The sequence below is a fragment of the Lissotriton vulgaris genome, unplaced genomic scaffold (assembly GCF_964263255.1).
Source record: "Lissotriton vulgaris unplaced genomic scaffold, aLisVul1.2 SCAFFOLD_3657, whole genome shotgun sequence".
In the NCBI taxonomy this organism is placed as follows: Eukaryota; Metazoa; Chordata; class Amphibia; order Caudata; family Salamandridae; genus Lissotriton; species Lissotriton vulgaris.
This window is the reverse complement of record NW_028254133.1, coordinates 1-5,000: the sequence shown is the minus strand read 5'-3', so window position 1 is coordinate 5,000 and position 5,000 is coordinate 1. Positions and strand designations below refer to the sequence as shown.

Genomic DNA, 5,000 nt, shown 5'->3' with positions numbered 1-5,000 from the left:
TAACCAGGCCCGACCCTGCTTAACTTCTGAGATCGGACGAGATCAGGTGCTTTCAGGGTGGTATGGCCGTAGGCTCTAGGAGCACTGGTTTTGGGCCTCTTAGCTTTCTTCGCTCAGCTTCAGTACAAGCAAGCAAACCACTCTAAAAAAAAAAGCCTACAGCACCTGGTATTCCCAGGCGGTCTCCCATCCAGGTACTAACCAGGCCCGACCCTGCTTAACTTCTGAGATCGGACGAGATCAGGTGCTTTCAGGGTGGTATGGCCGTAGGCTCTAGGAGCACTGGTTTTGGGCCTCTTAGCTTTCTTCGCTCAGCTTCAGTACAAGCAAGCAAACCACTCTGAAAAAAAAAAGCCTACAGCACCTGGTATTCCCAGGCGGTCTCCCATCCAGGTACTAACCAGGCCCGACCCTGCTTAACTTCTGAGATTGGACGAGATCAGGTGCTTTCAGGGTGGTATGGCCGTAGGCTCTAGGAGCACTGGTTTTGGGCCTCTTAGCTTTCTTCGCTCAGCTTCAGTACAAGCAAGCAAACCACTCTGAAAAAAAAAAGCCTACAGCACCTGGTATTCCCAGGCGGTCTCCCATCCAGGTACTAACCAGGCCCGACCCTGCTTAACTTCTGAGATTGGACGAGATCAGGTGCTTTCAGGGTGGTATGGCCGTAGGCTCTAGGAGCACTGGTTTTGGGCCTCTTAGCTTTCTTCGCTCAGCTTCAGTACAAGCAAGCAAACCACTCTGAAAAAAAAAAGCCTACAGCACCTGGTATTCCCAGGCGGTCTCCCATCCAGGTACTAACCAGGCCCGACCCTGCTTAACTTCTGAGATCGGACGAGATCAGGTGCTTTCAGGGTGGTATGGCCTGTAGGCTCTAGGAGCACTGGTTTTGGGCCTCTTAGCTTTCTTCGCTCAGCTTCAGTACAAGCAAGCAAACCACTCTGAAAAAAAAAAGCCTACAGCACCTGGTATTCCCAGGCGGTCTCCCATCCAGGTACTAACCAGGCCCGACCCTGCTTAACTTCTGAGATCGGATGAGATCAGGTGCTTTCAGGGTGGTATGGCCGTAGGCTCTAGGAGCACTGGTTTTGGGCCTCTTAGCTTTCTTCGCTCAGCTTCAGTACAAGCAAGCAAACCACTCTGAAAAAAAAAAGCCTACAGCACCTGGTATTCCCAGGCGGTCTCCCATCCAGGTACTAACCAGGCCCGACCCTGCTTAACTTCTGAGATCGGACGAGATCAGGTGCTTTCAGGGTGGTATGGCCGTAGGCTCTAGGAGCACTGGTTTTGGGCCTCTTAGCTTTCTTCGCTCAGCTTCAGTACAAGCAAGCAAACCACTCTGGAAAAAAAAAGCCTACAGCACCTGGTATTCCCAGGCGGTCTCCCATCCAGGTACTAACCAGGCCCGACCCTGCTTAACTTCTGAGATCGGACGAGATCAGGTGCTTTCAGGGTGGTATGGCCGTAGGCTCTAGGAGCACTGGTTTTGGGCCTCTTAGCTTTCTTCGCTCAGCTTCAGTACAAGCAAGCAAACCACTCTGGAAAAAAAAAAGCCTACAGCACCTGGTATTCCCAGGCGGTCTCCCATCCAGGTACTAACCAGGCCCGACCCTGCTTAACTTCTGAGATCGGACGAGATCAGGTGCTTTCAGGGTGGTATGGCCGTAGGCTCTAGGAGCACTGGTTTTGGGCCTCTTAGCTTTCTTCGCTCAGCTTCAGTACAAGCAAGCAAACCACTCTGAAAAAAAAAAGCCTACAGCACCTGGTATTCCCAGGCGGTCTCCCATCCAGGTACTAACCAGGCCCGACCCTGCTTAACTTCTGAGATCGGACGAGATCAGGTGCTTTCAGGGTGGTATGGCCGTAGGCTCTAGGAGCACTGGTTTTGGGCCTCTTAGCTTTCTTCGCTCAGCTTCAGTACAAGCAAGCAAACCACTCTGAAAAAAAAAAGCCTACAGCACCTGGTATTCCCAGGCGGTCTCCCATCCAGGTACTAACCAGGCCCGACCCTGCTTAACTTCTGAGATCGGACGAGATCAGGTGCTTTCAGGGTGGTATGGCCGTAGGCTCTAGGAGCACTGGTTTTGGGCCTCTTAGCTTTCTTCGCTCAGCTTCAGTACAAGCAAGCAAACCACTCTGAAAAAAAAAAGCCTACAGCACCTGGTATTCCCAGGCGGTCTCCCATCCAGGTACTAACCAGGCCCGACCCTGCTTAACTTCTGAGATCGGACGAGATCAGGTGCTTTCAGGGTGGTATGGCCGTAGGCTCTAGGAGCACTGGTTTTGGGCCTCTTAGCTTTCTTCGCTCAGCTTCAGTACAAGCAAGCAAACCACTCTGAAAAAAAAAAGCCTACAGCACCTGGTATTCCCAGGCGGTCTCCCATCCAGGTACTAACCAGGCCCGACCCTGCTTAACTTCTGAGATCGGACGAGATCAGGTGCTTTCAGGGTGGTATGGCCGTAGGCTCTAGGAGCACTGGTTTTGGGCCTCTTAGCTTTCTTCGCTCAGCTTCAGTACAAGCAAGCAAACCACTCTGAAAAAAAAAAGCCTACAGCACCTGGTATTCCCAGGCGGTCTCCCATCCAGGTACTAACCAGGCCCGACCCTGCTTAACTTCTGAGATCGGACGAGATCAGGTGCTTTCAGGGTGGTATGGCCGTAGGCTCTAGGAGCACTGGTTTTGGGCCTCTTAGCTTTCTTCGCTCAGCTTCAGTACAAGCAAGCAAACCACTCTGAAAAAAAAAGCCTACAGCACCTGGTATTCCCAGGCGGTCTCCCATCCAGGTACTAACCAGGCCCGACCCTGCTTAACTTCTGAGATCGGACGAGATCAGGTGCTTTCAGGGTGGTATGGCCGTAGGCTCTAGGAGCACTGGTTTTGGGCCTCTTAGCTTTCTTCGCTCAGCTTCAGTACAAGCAAGCAAACCACTCTGAAAAAAAAAGCCTACAGCACCTGGTATTCCCAGGCGGTCTCCCATCCAGGTACTAACCAGGCCCTACCCTGCTTAACTTCTGAGATCGGACGAGATCAGGTGCTTTCAGGGTGGTATGGCCGTAGGCTCTAGGAGCACTGGTTTTGGGCCTCTTAGCTTTCTTCGCTCAGCTTCAGTACAAGCAAGCAAACCACTCTGAAAAAAAAAGCCTACAGCACCTGGTATTCCCAGGCGGTCTCCCATCCAGGTACTAACCAGGCCCTACCCTGCTTAACTTCTGAGATCGGACGAGATCAGGTGCTTTCAGGGTGGTATGGCCGTAGGCTCTAGGAGCACTGGTTTTGGGCCTCTTAGCTTTCTTCGCTCAGCTTCAGTACAAGCAAGCAAACCACTCTGAAAAAAAAAAGCCTACAGCACCTGGTATTCCCAGGCGGTCTCCCATCCAGGTACTAACCAGGCCCCACCCTGCTTAACTTCTGAGATCGGACGAGATCAGGTGCTTTCAGGGTGGTATGGCCGTAGGCTCTAGGAGCACTGGTTTTGGGCCTCTTAGCTTTCTTCGCTCAGCTTCAGTACAAGCAAGCAAACCACTCTGAAAAAAAAAGCCTACAGCACCTGGTATTCCCAGGCGGTCTCCCATCCAGGTACTAACCAGGCCCGACCCTGCTTAACTTCTGAGATCGGACGAGATCAGGTGCTTTCAGGGTGGTATGGCCGTAGGCTCTAGGAGCACTGGTTTTGGGCCTCTTAGCTTTCTTCGCTCAGCTTCAGTACAAGCAAGCAAACCACTCTGAAAAAAAAAAGCCTACAGCACCTGGTATTCCCAGGCGGTCTCCCATCCAGGTACTAACCAGGCCCGACCCTGCTTAACTTCTGAGATCGGACGAGATCAGGTGCTTTCAGGGTGGTATGGCCGTAGGCTCTAGGAGCACTGGTTTTGGGCCTCTTAGCTTTCTTCGCTCAGCTTCAGTACAAGCAAGCAAACCACTCTGAAAAAAAAAAGCCTACAGCACCTGGTATTCCCAGGCGGTCTCCCATCCAGGTACTAACCAGGCCCGACCCTGCTTAACTTCTGAGATCGGACGAGATCAGGTGCTTTCAGGGTGGTATGGCCGTAGGCTCTAGGAGCACTGGTTTTGGGCCTCTTAGCTTTCTTCGCTCAGCTTCAGTACAAGCAAGCAAACCACTCTGAAAAAAAAAAGCCTACAGCACCTGGTATTCCCAGGCGGTCTCCCATCCAGGTACTAACCAGGCCCGACCCTGCTTAACTTCTGAGATCGGACGAGATCAGGTGCTTTCAGGGTGGTATGGCCGTAGGCTCTAGGAGCACTGGTTTTGGGCCTCTTAGCTTTCTTCGCTCAGCTTCAGTACAAGCAAGCAAACCACTCTGAAAAAAAAAAGCCTACAGCACCTGGTATTCCCAGGCGGTCTCCCATCCAGGTACTAACCAGGCCCGACCCTGCTTAACTTCTGAGATCGGACGAGATCAGGTGCTTTCAGGGTGGTATGGCCGTAGGCTCTAGGAGCACTGGTTTTGGGCCTCTTAGCTTTCTTCGCTCAGCTTCAGTACAAGCAAGCAAACCACTCTGAAAAAAAAAAGCCTACAGCACCTGGTATTCCCAGGCGGTCTCCCATCCAGGTACTAACCAGGCCCGACCCTGCTTAACTTCTGAGATCGGACGAGATCAGGTGCTTTCAGGGTGGTATGGCCGTAGGCTCTAGGAGCACTGGTTTTGGGCCTCTTAGCTTTCTTCACTCAGCTTCAGTACAAGCAAGCAAACCACTCTGAAAAAAAAAAGCCTACAGCACCTGGTATTCCCAGGCGGTCTCCCATCCAGGTACTAACCAGGCCCGACCCTGCTTAACTTCTGAGATCGGACGAGATCAGGTGCTTTCAGGGTGGTATGGCCGTAGGCTCTAGGAGCACTGGTTTTGGGCCTCTTAGCTTTCTTCGCTCAGCTTCAGTACAAGCAAGCAAACCACTCTGAAAAAAAAAAGCCTACAGCACCTGGTATTCCCAGGCGGTCTCCCATCCAGGTACTAACCAGGCCCGACCCTGCTTAACTTCT

At 52.2% G+C, this 5,000-nt stretch overlaps 25 non-coding genes across 25 annotated transcripts in view; all 25 read right to left on the bottom strand.

Moving 5' to 3' along the window:
- The window catches only part of LOC147659690 (5S ribosomal RNA), a 119-nt gene extending 45 nt beyond the window's left edge, over positions 1–74 (bottom strand). Inside the window, exon 1 of the ribosomal RNA XR_015307028.1 lies at positions 1–74. This exon is cut by the window's left edge and continues 45 nt beyond it. This is a non-coding gene — a ribosomal RNA (5S ribosomal RNA).
- Positions 75–153: 79 nt separating this feature from the next.
- On the bottom strand, positions 154–272 carry LOC147659689 (5S ribosomal RNA). The gene has a single exon (XR_015307016.1). It is a non-coding gene; the product is annotated as a 5S ribosomal RNA (ribosomal RNA).
- Positions 273–352: 80 nt separating this feature from the next.
- On the bottom strand, positions 353–471 carry LOC147659688 (5S ribosomal RNA). Its single transcript, XR_015306672.1, has one exon. It is a non-coding gene; the product is annotated as a 5S ribosomal RNA (ribosomal RNA).
- An 80-nt stretch (positions 472–551) lies between these two features.
- On the bottom strand, positions 552–670 carry LOC147659687 (5S ribosomal RNA). The gene has a single exon (XR_015306671.1). It is a non-coding gene; the product is annotated as a 5S ribosomal RNA (ribosomal RNA).
- Positions 671–750: 80 nt separating this feature from the next.
- On the bottom strand, positions 751–870 carry LOC147659686 (5S ribosomal RNA). Its single transcript, XR_015306697.1, has one exon. It is a non-coding gene; the product is annotated as a 5S ribosomal RNA (ribosomal RNA).
- Positions 871–950: 80 nt separating this feature from the next.
- Positions 951–1,069, bottom strand: LOC147659685 (5S ribosomal RNA). The gene has a single exon (XR_015306800.1). It is a non-coding gene; the product is annotated as a 5S ribosomal RNA (ribosomal RNA).
- An 80-nt stretch (positions 1,070–1,149) lies between these two features.
- On the bottom strand, positions 1,150–1,268 carry LOC147659684 (5S ribosomal RNA). Its single transcript, XR_015307005.1, has one exon. It is a non-coding gene; the product is annotated as a 5S ribosomal RNA (ribosomal RNA).
- Positions 1,269–1,348: 80 nt separating this feature from the next.
- Positions 1,349–1,467, bottom strand: LOC147659683 (5S ribosomal RNA). The gene has a single exon (XR_015306994.1). It is a non-coding gene; the product is annotated as a 5S ribosomal RNA (ribosomal RNA).
- Positions 1,468–1,548: 81 nt separating this feature from the next.
- Positions 1,549–1,667, bottom strand: LOC147659682 (5S ribosomal RNA). The gene has a single exon (XR_015306983.1). It is a non-coding gene; the product is annotated as a 5S ribosomal RNA (ribosomal RNA).
- An 80-nt stretch (positions 1,668–1,747) lies between these two features.
- LOC147659681 (5S ribosomal RNA) lies at positions 1,748–1,866 on the bottom strand. The gene has a single exon (XR_015306972.1). It is a non-coding gene; the product is annotated as a 5S ribosomal RNA (ribosomal RNA).
- An 80-nt stretch (positions 1,867–1,946) lies between these two features.
- On the bottom strand, positions 1,947–2,065 carry LOC147659680 (5S ribosomal RNA). Its single transcript, XR_015306961.1, has one exon. It is a non-coding gene; the product is annotated as a 5S ribosomal RNA (ribosomal RNA).
- An 80-nt stretch (positions 2,066–2,145) lies between these two features.
- On the bottom strand, positions 2,146–2,264 carry LOC147659679 (5S ribosomal RNA). Its single transcript, XR_015306950.1, has one exon. It is a non-coding gene; the product is annotated as a 5S ribosomal RNA (ribosomal RNA).
- An 80-nt stretch (positions 2,265–2,344) lies between these two features.
- LOC147659678 (5S ribosomal RNA) lies at positions 2,345–2,463 on the bottom strand. The gene has a single exon (XR_015306939.1). It is a non-coding gene; the product is annotated as a 5S ribosomal RNA (ribosomal RNA).
- An 80-nt stretch (positions 2,464–2,543) lies between these two features.
- Positions 2,544–2,662, bottom strand: LOC147659677 (5S ribosomal RNA). Its single transcript, XR_015306928.1, has one exon. It is a non-coding gene; the product is annotated as a 5S ribosomal RNA (ribosomal RNA).
- A 79-nt stretch (positions 2,663–2,741) lies between these two features.
- LOC147659676 (5S ribosomal RNA) lies at positions 2,742–2,860 on the bottom strand. Its single transcript, XR_015306917.1, has one exon. It is a non-coding gene; the product is annotated as a 5S ribosomal RNA (ribosomal RNA).
- A 79-nt stretch (positions 2,861–2,939) lies between these two features.
- LOC147659675 (5S ribosomal RNA) lies at positions 2,940–3,058 on the bottom strand. The gene has a single exon (XR_015306496.1). It is a non-coding gene; the product is annotated as a 5S ribosomal RNA (ribosomal RNA).
- Positions 3,059–3,137: 79 nt separating this feature from the next.
- LOC147659674 (5S ribosomal RNA) lies at positions 3,138–3,256 on the bottom strand. Its single transcript, XR_015306385.1, has one exon. It is a non-coding gene; the product is annotated as a 5S ribosomal RNA (ribosomal RNA).
- An 80-nt stretch (positions 3,257–3,336) lies between these two features.
- Positions 3,337–3,455, bottom strand: LOC147659673 (5S ribosomal RNA). The gene has a single exon (XR_015306536.1). It is a non-coding gene; the product is annotated as a 5S ribosomal RNA (ribosomal RNA).
- Positions 3,456–3,534: 79 nt separating this feature from the next.
- On the bottom strand, positions 3,535–3,653 carry LOC147659672 (5S ribosomal RNA). The gene has a single exon (XR_015306905.1). It is a non-coding gene; the product is annotated as a 5S ribosomal RNA (ribosomal RNA).
- Positions 3,654–3,733: 80 nt separating this feature from the next.
- Positions 3,734–3,852, bottom strand: LOC147659671 (5S ribosomal RNA). Its single transcript, XR_015306894.1, has one exon. It is a non-coding gene; the product is annotated as a 5S ribosomal RNA (ribosomal RNA).
- Positions 3,853–3,932: 80 nt separating this feature from the next.
- On the bottom strand, positions 3,933–4,051 carry LOC147659670 (5S ribosomal RNA). Its single transcript, XR_015306883.1, has one exon. It is a non-coding gene; the product is annotated as a 5S ribosomal RNA (ribosomal RNA).
- Positions 4,052–4,131: 80 nt separating this feature from the next.
- LOC147659669 (5S ribosomal RNA) lies at positions 4,132–4,250 on the bottom strand. Its single transcript, XR_015306872.1, has one exon. It is a non-coding gene; the product is annotated as a 5S ribosomal RNA (ribosomal RNA).
- Positions 4,251–4,330: 80 nt separating this feature from the next.
- LOC147659668 (5S ribosomal RNA) lies at positions 4,331–4,449 on the bottom strand. The gene has a single exon (XR_015306861.1). It is a non-coding gene; the product is annotated as a 5S ribosomal RNA (ribosomal RNA).
- An 80-nt stretch (positions 4,450–4,529) lies between these two features.
- Positions 4,530–4,648, bottom strand: LOC147659667 (5S ribosomal RNA). The gene has a single exon (XR_015306850.1). It is a non-coding gene; the product is annotated as a 5S ribosomal RNA (ribosomal RNA).
- An 80-nt stretch (positions 4,649–4,728) lies between these two features.
- On the bottom strand, positions 4,729–4,847 carry LOC147659666 (5S ribosomal RNA). The gene has a single exon (XR_015306839.1). It is a non-coding gene; the product is annotated as a 5S ribosomal RNA (ribosomal RNA).
- Between the last annotated feature and the right edge of the window lie 153 nt (positions 4,848–5,000).